Genomic DNA, 19,428 nt, shown 5'->3' on the forward strand with positions numbered 1-19,428 from the left:
ATGCTAAAGGTTCTGAAAAATGTGTATGTACACACATATACACTCACATACAACACACACAAAATTTCTTTGGCTGAAATAGGCTGAAAAACATCACGAACAAAAAGAAATTGTTAGAGAATTACTACAAAGGAGATATAGTTGTAGGCATAGAATGGCTAAATATAAATTTTATGTTACAGATCAAAGTTAGATAATGTATTTTACTTTTCCAACTTTTTAAAAAAATTTTAAACTTAAAGGAAATTCTAATAGTAACACCCCACATAACACACAATTATTTCTCACCTAGTCCCTTAGGTATGCACTTGTGTGTATATATATACACACATATACACACAGTTATGTATATGCACATACATATACACAGTTTTTGTTGAACCATTTGAAAGTTGCATACAATGATATTCTTTATACAACTATGATAAGTACCACATTCAAGACATTATACATTGATATTAAATGTGATATAATTTTCAGCCTATATTGGCATTTTACTATTTGTCCCCAAAGCATCCTTAACCACTTTTTTTTTTTTAATGAGGATCCAATCAACCTTCATTCTCCTTTCAGCTAGAGCAATTCTCTGGTCTTGTTTAGTTTTTCACATCACTGTTTTAAAAAAGACTAGGTCAGTTGTTTCTCAGACTGCTCCACAATTCAAATGTATCTGGTGAATTCCTCATGATTAGATTTAGGTTAAACATTATTGGTAGGGCTGTAGCAAGAGTGGCATCTTTTCCTTCTGATGTGCATCGCATTAGGAGGTACAGAATGCCAGATTGTCCTTTATTAGTGTTGTGAAGTTTAATCATTTGGTTAAGATGATATCTGCCAGATTTCTCCAACTTAAAGGTACTTTTCCTTTCTAATAAGTAATCTGTGAGGTGATACTTTGAGACCATGTGAATAACCTTCTCTCAAACAGTCTTTTTTCACACAATAATTTTAGCGTTAATTGGTGACTGTTGCCTGCATCAGTTACTACTATTGTTGTAAATAAAGATGACTTTCTATTTTTATTCTTTCTACATTTATTAGCTATTGTTCTTCTGTAAAGAAGTACTTTCCCTTTGCCCTTTCTTCTAATTTCTTTTATATATCAGTGAGGACTTATTATTTTTAATTCGCTATGTTAGAATTCATTTCTATCATTATTTATTTTGATAGTCTAATTGTTTCAAATTTGTCCAGAGGGACATCTGTATCCTTTGGATATGTCTCCTTAGTTTTTGAGTCTTTTCTAAAATACATTTTAAAAATAATGACCTATTTCATCAACAACAATAGAACCCTAGTAGAAGTATTTGCTCCAAACTCAGAGATAAAATAAAGATATTAGTTATTTCAATAATATTTAAAGTGATTTCAAATATTTCTTATAAATGCAGAACAGGAAAAAATTTTTTACAGCATATGAAGAGCCAAATATTATTTTGACAAAATGGTTGTATGCTATGAAATGTGAAAGAATCAGTACAGAAATAATAAAACTAATGAGTTTAATAAATTTTGCATGTATAAGTTAAATATACTAAAGTAATATCACCAAGTAATAACTAGCTAGAAAATATAACGAAGGAAGAAATTTCATTTCAAATAACAAGGAAAAACTGCATATTTGGAATGTAATTTAATGAGAGATGCATTTAATCTTTATGAAGACAACAATTGAACTTAATTAGGACATTTAGATTTTGACTTAAATAAATGGAGAAAACGTCATATTCTTAAGTGGATGACCAAAATATTATAAAATGAATTTTTTAGTTAAGGATAGTGGGTAAAACATGGGTTCATTTCTAATCTTTACTGAAATACCATGTAAATTATATATAATGTATTTTTTACATAATTAAAAACTATAACACTACAGAAAAAAGAAGACAGCAGCTAAAATATGTCAATACAATATTTGAAACTGGAAATTGGATTGATTAAAGATAACATAAGGATAGGAAAGGCAAGCATGGGAAAAAGGAAGGGGAGAGAGCACGATGAAGAGAGAGAGAGAAAAAGCAATTCTAGTGCAGAACCTTAGAAAAGCTTAGGAACTTCTGGATACAAGGGTGTATTTGGGCAGGGCTTTAAATGGAAGGATTTTTACACAATTTTTTTAAAGATGCCAAATTAAACAGAAATCCTTCCCTACTCTGGAGCCAGGTGACAACCCAAATAGATGACTAGAGTTTTATTCTCCAGAACAGTGATTTTCAACCTTTTTCATCTCATGGCACACATAAACTAATTACTAAAATTCTACAGCACACCAAAAAAATTTTTTTTGCCAATGAGACAAAAAAATTGGTGTAATTTGCTTCATTCATACCTGACAGCTATTGTTGTGTTGGCTGCTGTCATTTTTTAATTTGATAATCTAAGGAAAAAGAGGTCTGTGCCCCTGACTAAATAGTCAGGTGTTGTTTGTTTTTAACAATTATTGAGGCACAGCAGTTGAAAATTACTGCTCCAAAAGCTTGCACAATTGAGGCCTTGTATTATGAGCTACCAAGAAGAGCGGAGAGTGGAATGAGGAACCTTGTTTATTTAACAAGTGCAATTAAATAAAGGTTTATTATACAACCACTCCCACTACTGTGATTGTCTCCCAGAATGCTGGCTGGAATCCAGGTTTTTCTTTTTTTTAAGATTTTATTTATTTATTTTTAGAGAGGGAAAGGAGGGAGAAAGAGAGAGAGAGAGAAACATCAATGTGCGGTTGCTGGGGGCCGTGGCCTGCAACCCAGGCATGTGCCCTGACTGGGAATCGAACCTGCGATGCTTTGGTTCGCAACCCACGCTCAATCCACTGAGCTACGCCAGCCAGGGCTTGGAATCCAGGTTTTTACTTCAGAGTCAAAAGACTAAAAAATTCCTCTTGGTGTAATCTGAACTGCCTAAGAATAGATACCTTGAGATACTGACATTGGGTGATCTCCCAACAAAGTTCTCAGTTCATTGCTCATTTGACTCTCAGAGAAACTCTCTATTAAGAAGCTCTGTTCACAGCACACAGAGACAGGACTCACACCATAGAAACAGAAAAACAGTGAACTTGGAGAAACTGATACAATTCAGGGAAGTAAAGAAACTTCAAAAAATATATTCAAAAACTTCACAGTAATAAGAAACTATATTGTATCCAGTAAACACACTGAGAAGTTAAAGAAGCTCTCAAAAGATGAAGATCAGAACTGAAAAAAAAGCATACATTTGTGAAAAGAAGGTTCAAAGATAAAGCTGAAGAACTCTTCTACAAGGTAGAACAAAATAAAGACATGAACAATAGAAAACAGAAGATAAAATGATTCGAGTCTAGGAAGTCCAATATCCAAATAATAGGAGTTCCAAAAGGATGTAAAAACAATAACATCATCATCCACAACAGCAAAATTAGAATACAAGAAACTATCAAAGAAACAGAACATAACAAATTTCTGAATGGAGTATATAAGTTAAAGAAACAGGACAAATAACAAGGTGAATCATTAAGAAAATTATAAAACACTGAGGAAACAAAGGAAGATCTTAAAAATTTCCAGAGATTGGACAGGGGGAGCAGCTATGCAGAAGATGGGAATCTGAAAGTTATTGGTCTTTTTTTTTTATTGTTTACATTATGCACTATAGATGTTTCCATACCCTGCCTCTCTGCCCACCTCACCACCACGTCATACCTCATTCCCTCTGCCATCACTGCACTGTTGTCTGTGTCTATGAGTTAGTTATGCATATATGTTCTTTGACCCAATCCTTTCCACCTTCTTTCATCCTGTCTCCCCCTCCTCCCTCCTCTCAAAATAATGGTCTTAACAGATATGGGAACAGATATGGGACTCAGGACACAGAATTAATACAAACTAATTTTCATTCCTGTTAACAATTATGGAAAACAAATTTTATAAACTACCATATTTTTAGGACTATAAGACGAACCAGACCATAAGAAGCACCTAGGTTTTAGAGGAAGAAATTAGGAAAAAAATTTTGAAGCAAAAAATGTGGTAAAACATTTAATAACCTGTGACACCACTCCACCGCCCCCCTCCTCCCCACAGTGAGTCAGGTAAGTTACATTCAGACTATAAGATGCACCCCCTTTCCTCCCAAATTTGGGGTTGGGGAAGAAGTGTGTCTTATAGTCTGAAAAACACAGTAACAAAAAAAGCTCAGACAAATGAGAAAAACAATCAGACAAACCTGTATTGTAACAAATTATAGCTCAGCTCCTTACTAGCTTTATAATCATTGAGTTACTTAACTTCTTTAAACCTGTTTCATCTTTAATAACAAGATAATAATACCTAACTCGTAGAGTTGGTCTAGAATTAAACATAACTTCTATGAAACAACTAAGAGGTATGTAATAAATTATAGCTATTATAACTACCTTCAGAATTTTCATTATTTAATTGATGTTAGTCATAATAAATGTTAAAAGCAAGTATTTAAACAATTGATAATATATTTTAATAATTAAACAAATAGAACACAATTATCATCAAATTGATCATCTAAAAGCCATGTAGAAACATGAAAAAATAATTAGAAAATGCCAAAGATACTTACAAAATAATTTTAACTACATAAAAATACATGCGCCTAAGCATTAAAATTGAAAAGTTAATATGCAAAAACATAAATAGTATTAAAATATTGGCATTGTGACTTAAGATTCTTACTTAAAAATTTATTTATGGCATGTTATCTATTTTTAGTAATGTTGATATCATTTTAGAAAACACAAGAGTGTTAAAGATCATCGAAAACCTCATTTCCAAGAGCTTCACCTTTAACCTTTTGAGATTAATTATGGTTATATATAACCATACAGTGTATATATACACTGTTTTTAAAAAATTAGATTGTTTGTGTGTTTCAGCTTGCAATCACTTGTTCCCCCATAACAAATTATCATGAGCTTTATTCAATGGCATTAATATACTTCAAAGGCATCTTTTAAAATTGCTATTCAGCATTTTGGTGTATGGGTATTTCATACTCAACCCATTCTCTTACTGTGAGGCAATTAGTTGTTTTCCAATATTTTAATTTTCTATAAAGTGATAAAATAATAACTTTTGTAGCTAAATTTCTGTACATACCTTTCTTTTTACAAAAATTTAGAAGTATAATTTAAGAGTCACAAATGCAAATATTTTAATAACTTGAATAGACACTGCCAAATTGCTTTTTATAGGAAATATAGCAATTATCATTCTTACCAGTAAGAGATATGAAGGTATTTGGATTCTTGAATACTTGTAATTTTGGGGTTGCAAGTTTCCTTTCCTTCCTTTTTCCCTTTTCTAATTTGATATAAAAAATGGTATTGCATGGATATTTCCATTAGTACTTTCTGGATTACTAATGATTTTTAAATATTTATGTTTCAAATACTTAAACATTATGTCTTTCATGTAGTTATTTCCTGAAGCACATGCTCAGAGTCAACTTTTTATTTTAGTCTTGGCTTTATTATTTACAGTGATTATAATTATAATGACTCTATTTTCTTTAACATGAGTACCACTTGAAAACAACTAAATTGAGTAAAATGAATACATAAAAAATATTTCTTAAATGTTCCCATGAGCTAATATAAAAGCAGTGAATTCTGAAGACAAGATTAAGTGAAGACTGGTTTTCACAATGGTAAGGCAAGCACGTAAGCTGTCTTTTACCTTGAGAACACTCGCTGATCATCTGAATTTCAGTATTAATTTTTGTGGCCCTAAAAAGCGGGACGTCTAACAGCAAAAACCTCCATAATACTGGGACCACAAAATACTATTCAACTTACATAGTAGAAAAGAAAAGGATGATCAGATTAGTAAAAAATTATAGAGCTTACTGTGCTCTAAGTGCCTCAAAGATATTAACTTATTTAATCTTCACAAAATTAAAAAAAACCCTATTATCAAAATCCCAATTACATTTTTTAAAGAAATAGAACAAAAACCCATCAGATTTTGTAGAACCACAAAAGACCCCAAACAGCCAAAAGCAATCCTGAGAAAAAAGAACAAAGCTGGAGCTACCACATTCTCTCACTTAAAATTATACTACAAAGTGACAATGATCAAAACAGCAATGGTACTGGCAGAAAAATAGACACAGGACCAAAGGAAAAAAATTGAGAGCCCAGAAATAAACACACATACATATGAACAAATGATTTTGCACAAAGGAACTAAAAATGTACAATAGAGAGAAGAAAGCCACCTCAATAAATGGTGCTGAAAAAATTCGAAAGCCACATGTAAAAGATTGACACTAGACTACAGTTTGTACCCATATACAAAATTTTACTCAAAATGGATCAAAGACCTAAATATAAGACCTAAACAATAAATTATACAGAAAAAAATATAGGTACTAAATTTATGGACCACGTAGGAGAAAACATTTTATAAATTTGACCCCAAAGGCAAGGGAAGTAAATGCAAAAATAAATGAATGGGACTATATCAAACCTAAAAGCTTCTGCACAGCAAAAGAAACCACCAATGAAAGAAACCAACCAAATGGGAGATGATTTTGCAAACAACAGCTCTGATAGGGGTTACTATCTAAAAAGAACTCATACAACTTCACACCTAACAAACAATCCAATTAAAAAATTAGCAGAGGATCTGAATAGACACCTCTCCCAAGAAGACAGACAAATGGCCAACAGATATATGAAAAAATGCTCAACTTCATTAGTTATCAGGGAAATGAAAATCGAAACTACAATGAGATAGCACCTCACATCTGTAAGAATGGCTACTGTTAGCAAGACAAGGAATAACAAATGCTGGGGAGGTTGTGGAGAAAAAGAAACCCTTATTCACTGACAGTAGGAATGTAAACTGGTACAGCCACTATGGAAAACAGTATGGAGGTTCCTCACAAAATTAAGAATAGATTTGCCATATGACACAGCAAATTTTCTTTTGGGTATCTACTCCAAAAATCTGAAAATGTTTATTTGCAAAGATATATGCAGCCCTGTGTTCACTGCAACATTATTCATGGTGACCAAGACATGGAAACAACTGATATATCCTTTCAAAGACAACATATGTACAATGGAATAGTACTCTGCCATAAGAAAAGATGAAATAGTGCCATTTGTGACAACATGGATGGACCTTGAGAATATCATGCTAAGTGAAGTAAGACAATAAAGTTAAGAACCCTATGATTTTACTCATATGTGGGAAATAAAATTAAAAGCAACAAATGAATAAACAAGAAAAACAAACAAAAACTCACAACCACAGACAACAGTATGGTGGTTACTAAAGGGAAGTGGGGGATGGGGTTTCTTTAGTGAAGAGTAGAAGAGGTGAAATTTATGGTGACAGAGATGACTTGACTTTGGGTGGTGGGCACCCAATGCAATATATAGATCATACCACTGAAATGCATACACCTGAAATCTGTATTATCCTATTAACCAGTGTCACCCCAATAAATTTAATTTAAAAGGCAGCATTATAATCTTTATCTTAGAGATCAAGACAGTGAAGCTTGGAGTGGTTATGTAACTTGTTTAAGGTTAATAGTAGAGCCAAAATGTAAATTAAGACAGTCCGAGTCTAGGGACAATGCTCTGCAACACTGTGCCACACTGTCCCCACCTTCTTCCTCTAAGGGAAATGCAAGGAAAACTGCTGGATCAGAACTTTGGCACTAGGTTGATGGGGAAAATAAGGGATACAGATCCTCCCTGAGAATCTGTAACCAGAAACTAATCCTCACTGAAGTCCACATTCTGAAACCTCAAAAGTCTTTTGCTCTACAAAGCCTCTAAGCCAAAATGGAAAGTGGTCATGTAATAATGGTACCATAATAATAAGTGTTCTCAGGCACCTGAGAGATACAAATATAAACCTTGAAAATCCCCTTTCATCACAGGTATCAAAATATTTTCACATGTAAAATTCAAAGAAAAATGAGTAGCATAAAATTTTAAAAATCATTTAAGTACTTACAGAAACAAGGCATATATGAAAAACAAAAATATATGGCAGAATCACTCCTAAGTAGTTGCCAGGGATTAGAGTTATTACCGACACAATAAAAATACATTTAATGTGTTTTAAACAATTAAAAGTTTAAGTATATAAGAACATGAATTGTAAAAAAAAATACAAGAAAATTTTTAAGTGCAAAGTATGATAATCAATGCAAAAATAAATCAACCAATAGGTTAAATAGTAACTTCAATATAGCTGAAATGAGAATTGGAGAAGTAAAACAGAGAAGTGAATAATGACATGTGGAAAATATTATGAAAATATCTAACATACACCTGAATTAGCACTACAGTGGAGAGAAACAGAAGGAATACAAGAAGAACAAAACTGCAAAAAATACAAGGGAAAAGAAGATCTCAAAAACAAAAAGAAAAAAGTTAAACTACATTTAATGGGTTGAGAGATTAATACTTAAATTTTTGAAAGAAACAGTAGAAGCCAGAAGACAGTAAAATATCTTTAACAGGCTAGAAGAAATTCACTAGTAACCTAGAATTTTATAATTAATAAAATTCTTCTAACAATGACAGTGGTATAAGGCCATTTAGAGATAAAACCTGAGTAGGTTTATTACATTCACATCCTCACTGAACATACTTTCAGGCAAAAGGACAAACCAGATGCAAGATATGAAATGTCAGAGAATGGATAGGGTGAAAAGAGGTAAATGTAAGTAATATTAACATTATAAAACAATGATATTTGTTTCTTACAGAATTAAAAATGACAGAAATACAAAAAAGAAAAACAGATAGCCCTGGCCAATGTGGTTCAGTTGGCTGGGTGTTATCCCACAGACCAAAGGGTCATGGGTTAGATTCCCAGTCAGGGCATACGCGTAGGTTGTGGGTTTAGTTCCCAGTTTGGGTGTGTACAAAAAACAACCCATAGATGTTTCTCTTTCACATTTATGTTTCTCTTTCTCTCTTCCTCCCTCATTTTCCCTCTAAAAATAAAAATAAAAAATATATAAGTTGGGAAAAGGTGAATGGAGTTAAAATGTTATTTAAAAAAAAAGATTTTATTTATTTATTTTTAGAAAGAGGGGAAGGAGACAGTGAGAGAAACATCAATGTGAGGTTGCCCCTCTAGCACCCCCTACAGGGAACTCTAGCCCACAACCCAGGCGTGTGCTCTAGAGTGGGTATCAAACTGGCAACCCTTTGGTTTACAGGCAGGCACTCAATCCATTGAGCCACACCAGCCAGAGTGAGTTAAAATGCTCTGTCCTAAGGTCTTTTTTTGTTTGGGTGGTTAGTATAAATATGTGCATAATTTAAAAAGTAAACAATGATAACATATCTATGTTAACAACTAACAATAGTATGACTTCCAAACTAGTAGAAGGACAACAAAAACAAGAAGAAAAAAAAAAGAGGAGAATACAAAAAGGCAATAAAGGAAAGAAAAAGAAACAAAAATTGTGGGAAAATAAAAACACAAAATACAATGGCAGATATAAACCCAAATATATCATTAATTATAATAAAAGTAAATAAAATGTAATTTCCAATTAAAAGATAAAATAGTCAGGTTGGATTCAAAATGTTTTATTGATGGCTATATTGTTTTCTTTTCAAAAGATGTCTGTGTAATATAAAAGTACAAAATGAAAAATATATTAACAGCAAATATCAAAAATTATATAAATATTAGCCAAAATATACCAAAGGAAAAAGCATTACTAGAAATAAAAGGAATCATTTTTAAATTAAAAAAGGCTTACTTACAACTTAATAACATGATCTCAAAATATATAAAGTAAAACTTGACAAGTGGAACTAAACATACCACAAAAAAAGAAATTTTTAATAAAGCTTAGTAATTGAAAGCTCAAGAAGACAATGTCATAAGAACCTAGAAGATTTGAACACATATATCAAATGGCACCAATAGTTGTAGAATACACATTATTTTCAACTGCATTTCCAAAAGAGAGTAAAACCCTGATCACACACTAGGCCACAAATGCAGGTTTAGCAACCTTTGAATAATTGCTTTTATATAAACCACATTTTTAACAATAGATTAATATAGACTTTAATAACAAAAATAACTAGAAATAATGAAATTGCTTTGAAAATAAGCATAATTCTAAATAATTTTTTAAAGATTTTATTTATTTATTTTTAGAGAGGGAAGGGAGGGAGATAGAGAGAGAGAGAAAAACATCAATGTGCGGTTGGTGGGGGTTATGGCCAGCAACCCAGGCATGTACCCTGGTTGGGAATCGAACCTGCGACACTTTGGTTCGCAGCCTACGCTTAATCCACTGAGCTACGCCAGCCAGGGCTACTTCTAAATAATTTAAAATGGGAATCCAAACTAAATATTCAGAATTAAACAACCACCAAAATATAACATGAAAAACTTGTGGTATATAGCAAAATCAATAATTGAGTATTTGGTAGCCTTAAATTCCTACAGGATAAGAAATAAGAACAGAAATTAAGAAACAGAAAAATATAATTACAATAAAGATGACAGCAGAGATAAAAGTTGACTCTCTGAAAAGCCCAATAAAGCTGCAAGCCTTTGGAGAGATTTAGCAAAATGTAGTAAGGAAGGAAGGAAGAAAAAAAGGGAGAGATGAAGAAAAGACAGAAAGACAAGTATATAGAAATAGTTAATATCAAAAACTATATAATTATAGATGCTGCACTAAAATAAGAGAATATTAAAATAGCTTCATGTGAATATAGTTGAAAACAGATAAAATGGACAAATTCCTAGAAAAATATAGTTTACTGACACAAATTCACAATTAAATAGAAAAGTCTCATTTAGATCAAGAAGCCTATAATTTTAAAAACACATTACAAAGAATCCACCAGAGGAGTCACATTTTTACCATAAGGCAAATAAATCTTATTTTGTTGTGGTCTCCACTAAAGAACTAAGGGCACATTCTCTAGAGGAAAATTTGCCACAAAAAAATACAACTGCAAATTCAGAATGGTAAAAATGTTTTTATTATTTTAATAAAGTCAACAATAAAGTAAAAATCTTACTGACAAAGTTATAAATATAATTTAAATTAACAACTATATTTTGTTTAGGGCAACAGGTTGAAAATCCAAAGGAACAAAACAACACTGCAGAATGGGACAAAGAAGCCTAACAAAGACACACATTTAATGTTTTATGGGTAAAAAGTTAATGCTGGTTTCCTCCTGAAACACAATACATGTATGTTTCATAAAATACCTATAAATCTACTCATATCATTTTTTCATGTGTGCTTTCATTCAACAAAGATATTAGTGCCTACCAATCATCAGGCACAGGATTAGCTGCTGAAGACACAAAGATGAGAAAACAGTGGAAGTTACAATTTTACAGTCTAGCAAGGAAAGATAAATAAAGAGAAGCACCTGAGTGTGCACAGGGTGCTACAGATGACCTAATGCAATAGGTCAGAGAATGTCTTCAGAAGGGATGACTTCTGACCTGTATATTAAAGAAGAAATCAGTTAGCTAGGAGAAAGGGAGGAGTTGGATGGCCATTCCAGGAGAAGGAAACTCAATTCTTCATACTCCCCACAACTTCATCATACACATGTATGTTATCCCGTATAGGTCATGCATGGTGCCAGCCATAAACATTATTTCATAAGGAGTATGATTTTAAATTTACTGTTGAATAACACTAAAGATGAGTTTTAATATGAATTCATATATTTATTCTCATAACTGGCAAGGCACCTTGAATTTATTTTCAAATCAAATTTCAGAGATCCACATTTGACTAAAATACAATGAAATTTAAAAATCATGACTGTCACTATGTTGCATGTTAGTTTGATCTGTTCATTAGATTCCACGTGAGTGAAATCATATGGTACTTTTCTTTTTCTGACTGGCTTATTTCACTTTAGCATAATGTTCTCCAGGTCAGTTCATGCTATCAGAGGGTAAAATTTTCTTCTTTTTTATGGCAGAGGAGTATTCCTCAGTGGTACATTGTGCAAATGTACCACTGGTCTGGGGATGGGGATTTTGGGGGGGATGGAGGGATCAAGCAAAAAAGAAAGAGAACTCATGGACACAGACAACAGTGTGGTAATTGTGCGGGGGAGGGGGGAGGGGTGGGTGGAAGTGGAAGAAGATATTGGAGGATAAATGGTAATGGAGAAAGCATAATAAAAATAATCTATTAAAAATAAAAACCTTGACTATCCAGTTTTAGTTTTCCATGCACTGGCATAACTAGAAATTATAAGAAAGAAACAGGGGATCTGTAACAGATGGCAAGTTGGGTAAATCTCTGGTCCAAACAAACAAAGTACACTTCACTCTGGCTTATTTTCTGAAGTATTTCATGTACTAACTTGCCATCTTGCAAGTTAGAACATCAGAACATCATGGGTGTGTGGCTTCTTGAAAAGGTTCCCTAAACTAAGACCATTATCCTGGCTCTTCTTCCAGTAGTGATTAGCTTTTGGGAGTGTTTTTTATAACACTACTTCTATCTTGACTTTTCTATGACTCCGGAAATATTTACCCATGAGCCACTACATTAATGTTAAAATATTTTCAGGGTTGCAAGGTTTTCAATTACATTAATTTTGATCTCTGTAAAAAAATGCAACCCCTCTGTTAAGGAAATATATTACTCTAAAGAGGAAACAGTCATTGATGGAAAGCAAAATAATAGAAAGATCAGAGTAAGTAGCAACAGGGTAGTACTTGGCTTTGGTACAATTAGAAAAAATATAATACAAATAGAAAAATACAAGTAGATATTTTCTTTATGGTGGTTACATGGAATTGTGAGGAATTTAATCTAAGGTAACAATTTGATTTCTCACAGAATACTATGTTTTCTTACAGGTGATTTATATTCTGATTAAATTTTTCCACTTTTCTTGGCGAGTTGGAATGTTCTGGTATTTTACAACATAATTATATTACTCATAGCTTCTTTTGTATACTTTTTTGATTATAAGAAAGATCTTAAAATTTTTTTGATATGACAGCAAACAGACTGAGCTCTTAGTAGGGTTAATTTCCTAAGTCTTCTTACTGCTCTTGCTCATGCCCTATACAAACACATCTAGCTGAAGAGAACAGGCCATTTACTCACATGAATATTAAATCAAAATCAAAATAATATTCGACTTTGAAGTATTACAGAAAAAACTGCATGTTCTAATACTAAACTGAAAAAGAAATATCTGAAAAAGATCTGGCTTAGAATCTTATTCATTGTCACTATGTCAGAGCTGAGTAACAGACAAGCTCCTTCATTTCTTCCAGGCTTTTGCTTTCTTCTTTGTAAAACAGAGAGAATAGCAGGTACTCTTCTAAGTTATTGTGAGGATTAAATAAGGTAACAAATGTACAGCACCTGGTAAAAATGGTTGACGCTACCATTTTTCAACTCTACTTTTTATCAAAGTAGACTGGGAAGTCTTTTCTACGTCAGCGGCTCTGAGTTTAGGCTAAAACAGGTGAAAGTGATCTGCTGCTGAACTCTGTGCCTAATTTAACCTTCTTACTACATCATTTGTAGGCAGGATGGGATGGATTAGAACAGCAAACCAGACAGCAAAATAGATACAGACCTTTTTTATTTATTGATTTCTTAGCAGGGTGAAGGAAGGGAGGAAGAGGAGAGGGGAGAGGAGGAGAGAGGGAAGAAAGAGATAGGGGGGAGAAGAAGAGAGAAATAGAGGGGTAGAGAGAGGGAGGCGGAGAGAGAAACATTGATTTGTTCTTCCACTTATTTATGCATTCATTGGTTGTTCTTGCATGTGCCCTGACCTGAGATGGAACCTGCAACCCTGACTCATTGGGACAATTTTCTAACCAACTGAGCTACTCAGCCTAGATATATTACTTTAAAAAACTCTCATTCCAATTAAATTCAGACCTTCCTGGATTATTTAAAATCAGAGGACTAAGAGGATGGTGAATATATGCAAGTGAAGCAAGGGTCTAATTTGGGGTTTATGGCTATGTATGTATATAGAGATGGTTACATATATTTGTGTATGTATACACACACACCTATGTGTGTGTGTATGCATACAAATCTCACATAAGCACATACATAAAATGAATTCTACGCATGAGAAAATAAGGACCAAACAAAGAAAAACAAACAAATGAAATGAGTTGTAGTTTTAACTTTAACATCTGTTTTTAATGTGAGAACACACTGTTTTTAAAGTTTAATATTCTGTTTATATTATAGCTGAGGCTAGAACACAGTGTAGTGTGATAAAATGAGGTTAAACCCTGCCCCCCCAAAAACTGTTCTATCTAGCTAGCAGGCTTGTAAAGGGGATAAGGTAGTATAGTAAAGTTCCTTTACTTAAAATCACATTAGGTTCTGAAAGAATGTTCATTTAATTCTATTTATTTATATGTCAAAAGTGATAACATAAAAGCAGTATAGTTTTATCACTTTTAATTAATAATCTCTTGTTGATTTCCAGTAGAATCATATAATTTTTCTTAGTACCACTTCTAAGCTTTTTTTCTGCTTTTGCAAATATTGGATGGGATGGGGCAACTAGCATTTATAAAATACCTCAAAGTAATGTTAAAGGCATCATGAATGAGTAACAGGCAAGCTATAAAGGACAATTAGTGACTGCTACTGGTACAGTTGAACATAGCTTGTTCCTATTTGTGAACATTCTTAAGAAGTGTACAAGATTACTTTTTTCAAATATACTAATCAATCAATCAATCATTTCCCACATTCTCTTCTTACAATATCACTAACACTTCTCCGAAAGGTACGTTCTATGTTCCCTTCCCTTCAATATGGACAAAGGCCATAACTGCTTCAACAAATAGAGTATGGTATAGATGGTGCTATGTGATTTCTGAGGCTAGATCATAAAATAATAAAACTACACATAGTTTTGTTCTTGAGGCACTTAATCTAGGATCCTGGTCATGATGCTCTGAGTATGCTCAAACTAGTCCATGAGGAGAGACCATACAGAGAGGCTTTTTCAGAAAAGAATTATTGAATTTTGCTGTGTATGATGTGCACTTTTTTGCCCAAATTTTTGAGGGAAAAATAAGGATGCACATTATACACGGGTAGTGCTAATTCCGTATCTATGTAAATGTTTTTATTCTTTTTTTTTAATATGGAATGCTGCACAAATTTGCATGTCATCTTTGCACAGGGGCCATGCTAATCTTCTCTGCATCGTTCCAATTTTAGTATATGTGCCACCAAACTGAGCACTGTGTTTCATTCTTTTATTTATGCTTATGCATTAAAAGTATAACTCTAGAAAGCAATTAACAATGTCCATACACAAAATACTACCTTGGAATAAGATAATCAGTTTTGTTTCTAAATATAAACAAAAAATTGAATTAAAAAATTAAAATGAAAGATCTTCCCCCCTAAAGTTTAGGCCAAACACTTGGGTGTGCATTATACATGGGAGCACATTATACATGTCAAAATATAGTAAGCCCCCCAGCTAATAGCCAGAATCGACTGCTAGACAGATAAATAACAATGCTGCAGATAATTTTAGCCCCTCCAGTCCTCAAGTTGACATCCTAAACATCATGGAACTGAGACACATCATCTCTGTTGTGACCAATCTGAAATCCTGACCCACAAGCTGTGGGTATAATAAGCGGTTACTCTATTCCATTAATTTTGAGTAATTTGTTATGCAGCATTAGATAACTGGGACAAGCTACTTCTACTATACATGCAAGTTTGAGATCCGGCACTTAAGAGCTCTGTGTAGGGGTTTGTACTTATAGGAAAATCCAAGCATATCTCTGACAATGGAGTTGAGGAAAACAATAGGAGGTTAAAAAAATCTATTCTAATTTTCCCCATCTATATATGGCTTTTTGCTTTCTCTTGCCTTAAGAACATTCTACTCTATTCTCTCAGCCTTAATATGCATCTTCCCCAGTGACTCAATATTCCAATCTTCACTTGGCAAATTCCTACTCTCCTTAAAGGTTTTAGGTCTCACACAAAATATCACATTCTCCCAGAAGACTCTTTTAACTGCTAATGAATGAGTTTGGGTACCCTCTCTATCACATTATAGTACATTTGTCACACTATATTCTAGTTGTTTAATTAACTAACTGTCCACCCCACTAGTCTATAAGCTATTTGCAGGCACAAACTTTCTTATTTACTAATGCATGCCCAGCATCAAATAGTGCTGATGACTGATAAATGTCACTTGATGAATGAGTGTACTGTATGAGTGCACGTATGATCTTTTACATCCCAACCCTGCTATAAAGCACATGAGTTAAAGGAAAGACCTTTAAAGAGTGTAGGAAGTAAATATTCAGAAATTTCATATTAGGCAGGAATGAACTAAGAATATACTTAACTTAGCAGATTTCCAAATGAGATTTCCCTAACTCAGAACACCCAAAATACAACAAAAGCATCAGGATTGACAAATTTCAGACATAAATTCTCCATTCTAGTTCCAGATAATTTGGCAAATCAGATGCATTTCTCCCTGGGTTTGTTTTACTTTTATCTCCTGACACTCTATTACTTCCTTAAATTATCCTAGTCTGTAGATCCCATGATAACCTCCTGATATCCCCAATCTCCTAATTTGTCCAGACTTGCCATTACAGTGCCTCCAATTTAGGATCACACAGCTTTCGCAATGGTGAAAGGGTATGTGACAGAGTGGTGACATCAACTGTCTCCTTTTCTCTACCTTTCACTTACTTCTCACATTACAGCAACTAGACTTCCATGACAATTAATTCAGGTCATAATTCATATTCATATTGGCAAATCCAAAGACACTTTTTGACCATTATTTTTTATACTCTCAGCAGCTTTTTACTCAGCTCATTTCATGATTTTTTTCTTTCTTTGGCTTGGAGACACCAGAAGGTTTCCCTCCTGTGTCACTGATTATTAGCCTCCTTTGTATTCATTTTCTGGATACCCCTACATTAATGGCTCTTAACCCCGGCTGTACATTAGAATCACCAGGGAAGCTTTTGAAATATGGGATATCTTAGGACATACTGAGACCAATTTAAGTGTGGAGCCCAGGTAACATATTTTTAAAAAGCTCAGATGACGACTCATGCACTGTGGAAGTTTTAAGAACCTTTGCCTTAGATGTTGTCTGTAGGGCTTCTGACACAGGCTTTCTTCCCTTTCACAGTATGCATTTCCCCAGTACAAACTGACTCTTGTGGCTTCAACTATGATCTATGTGCTGATAAATCTCTTTCCAAGTTAAGATCTCTCTTCTCATCTCAGACCTATGTATTCAACTTTTGTTTGGCTATAAACACTTTGTATGTCCCAAACTTAGCCAATCACATCCCCCATATATCATACTCCTCCTATTACGGACCACTCACAGACACAAATTCCAACAACTATACCTCTTACATATCTCCCCATTCTATTTTTTTCCATTCCCATTCCTGCAGGTCCCCATCATTGCTTAGCTACACTGATGCTAGTGGTTCTTAACTCACCACCTGTTTGCAATCTTGCTCTCCTCCAATCCGTACTGTTCACTTCAACCAAAATGATTTTTCTAAAATGCAAATTTTATTACATCACTCATACTAAGCAAAATTTCTCATGCTTTATCCTTCCAGAGGCTTCTTACTGACTTCAGAATAATGTCTAAATACATATACACAGCTTATAAAACCTTTCAGAACTGTACCCCTACCTGCCTTACCCCCACATTCACTGTTCAAGTACTATAGTTCCAGTTCTTAGATCCTTCTCTTTCCTCTAGGCACTGGCACGAGATATTTCTACCTGAAATAATCTTTCTATATCTTTCCTGGTCAATTTAACTAATTCTTATTTTTCAGGTCTCAATTTAAATGCCTCAGCTTCTGGAGCTTTTCCTGAATTGTTCAATCTGTGGTAAAGACTAGTGGTGGAATTGGTGCTCAATAGCCAAATGTAGCTCCTCTGCATTTTCTAGCTTGCCTTCCAGTTAGGTTAGAGGAATGAGGCTGATTTCTGGACACTAAAATGTGAGGGGAAAAAAGATGTAATCAACTTACAGGACTGTCCCTTACATGTTTCTGCAAGATGGCAGAGGGTTGCCTGGTACAAACTAGACATTACTTGAGAGAAAAACAAATTCCTTGTTTGATAAATTATGGAGATTTCTTTTTTCTTTTCTTTTTAAAAAATATTTTATTTATTTATTTTTAGATAGATGGGGAGGGAAGGAGAAAGAGAGGGAGAGAAACATCAATGTCTGGTTGCTCTCACGTGCTCCCAGCTGGGGACCTGGCCCACAACCTAGGCATGTGCCCTGACTGGGAATCTAACCAGCAGCCCTTTGTTTTACAGGCCTGCACTCAATCCACTGAGCTACACCAGCCAAGGTGAGATTTCTAGGTTAATTTGCTACCAAGCTAGCCTAGCCTACCTTACTAATAACAAGACAGGACTTCAGCCATAAACTCCTGCAGGGCCTTTTTATTACTTAACACAATTTTTATTGACTATCTTCCATGATGGGACTATTAACAGTTTAAGGAAAAGTTTTGTCTGTCTCTTGCTCACTGTCTTGTCCCTAGAATGTAGCATAGTGCCTGAAACATCCAAGGCATTGAGAAAATTTCTGCTACATGAATGAATCAGTATTATCTTTCTTTAGTAGAATACTGTAACACCACTTTGAATTTATAAATACTATAACACTATACACCAGATACTTTGTCAGTATGTTTTTAAATTTTTAGTTAAAAGCAGAAGATTAAATTTTATATCATTTTATTTTTTGTTTAATATAAGGATGTACCTTTGTTATTGCGAATTCATCATAAACATCATTTATAATGAATACATAATATTCCTTTATATATAAATACTGTGATATACCCAAACATTTCCTGCTCTTGAACACTTAGGTGGTTCCCTGCAAACAATTTTGGATGCAAGGTCGTTTTTTTCAACTTATTTCTCTCACATTTCATTTTCTTTTATATTGTATTTTCCCAAAAGCTATACTTTTGTTTTAAAATTCTTATACCCCTACAGTATGCCTTGCAAGACGCTCTGAACTAAATAAGCACTGATAATATGTATTAAGTTTTAAACAAAGAAACAAATTGAAGCTGCCAATTCCAAAACAAATGGTACTTCTAGATATTGTATAAATTAAACAAACGAATAAACAAAATTTAAACCTAATTATGCTACAATTGAGGGACACATAAAAATAGAGATACAGCACTGACTTTGATAATTCCTTTGCTTCCCCCTTTACCCACTTCTCCAAAGATAAGTGACAACTTTTTTTTTTGTTTTTGTAGTTTTTAACCCTTACATAAGGACATGTTCACTGATTTTAGAGGGAAGGGAGGGAGGAGGGGGGGAAAGACAGAGAAAGAGAGACAGAGAGAGAAAGAGAGAATGAGAAAGAAA

General features: G+C 33.6%; 1 protein-coding gene and 1 non-coding gene across 5 annotated transcripts in view; both read right to left on the reverse strand.

Annotated features, from left to right (window-relative positions):
• Positions 1-19,428, reverse strand: part of MBD5 (methyl-CpG binding domain protein 5) — a 471,857-nt gene that overhangs the window by 371,064 nt on the left and 81,365 nt on the right. The gene's annotated exons all lie outside the window — the stretch shown is intronic.
• On the reverse strand, positions 15,134-15,240 carry LOC123814404. The gene has a single exon (XR_006784903.1). It is a non-coding gene; the product is annotated as a U6 spliceosomal RNA (small nuclear RNA).

The sequence above is a fragment of the Phyllostomus hastatus genome, unplaced genomic scaffold (genome assembly GCF_019186645.2).
Source record: "Phyllostomus hastatus isolate PE091 unplaced genomic scaffold, TTU_PhHast_1.1 phas_contig_1, whole genome shotgun sequence".
Taxonomy (NCBI): domain Eukaryota; kingdom Metazoa; phylum Chordata; class Mammalia; order Chiroptera; family Phyllostomidae; genus Phyllostomus; species Phyllostomus hastatus.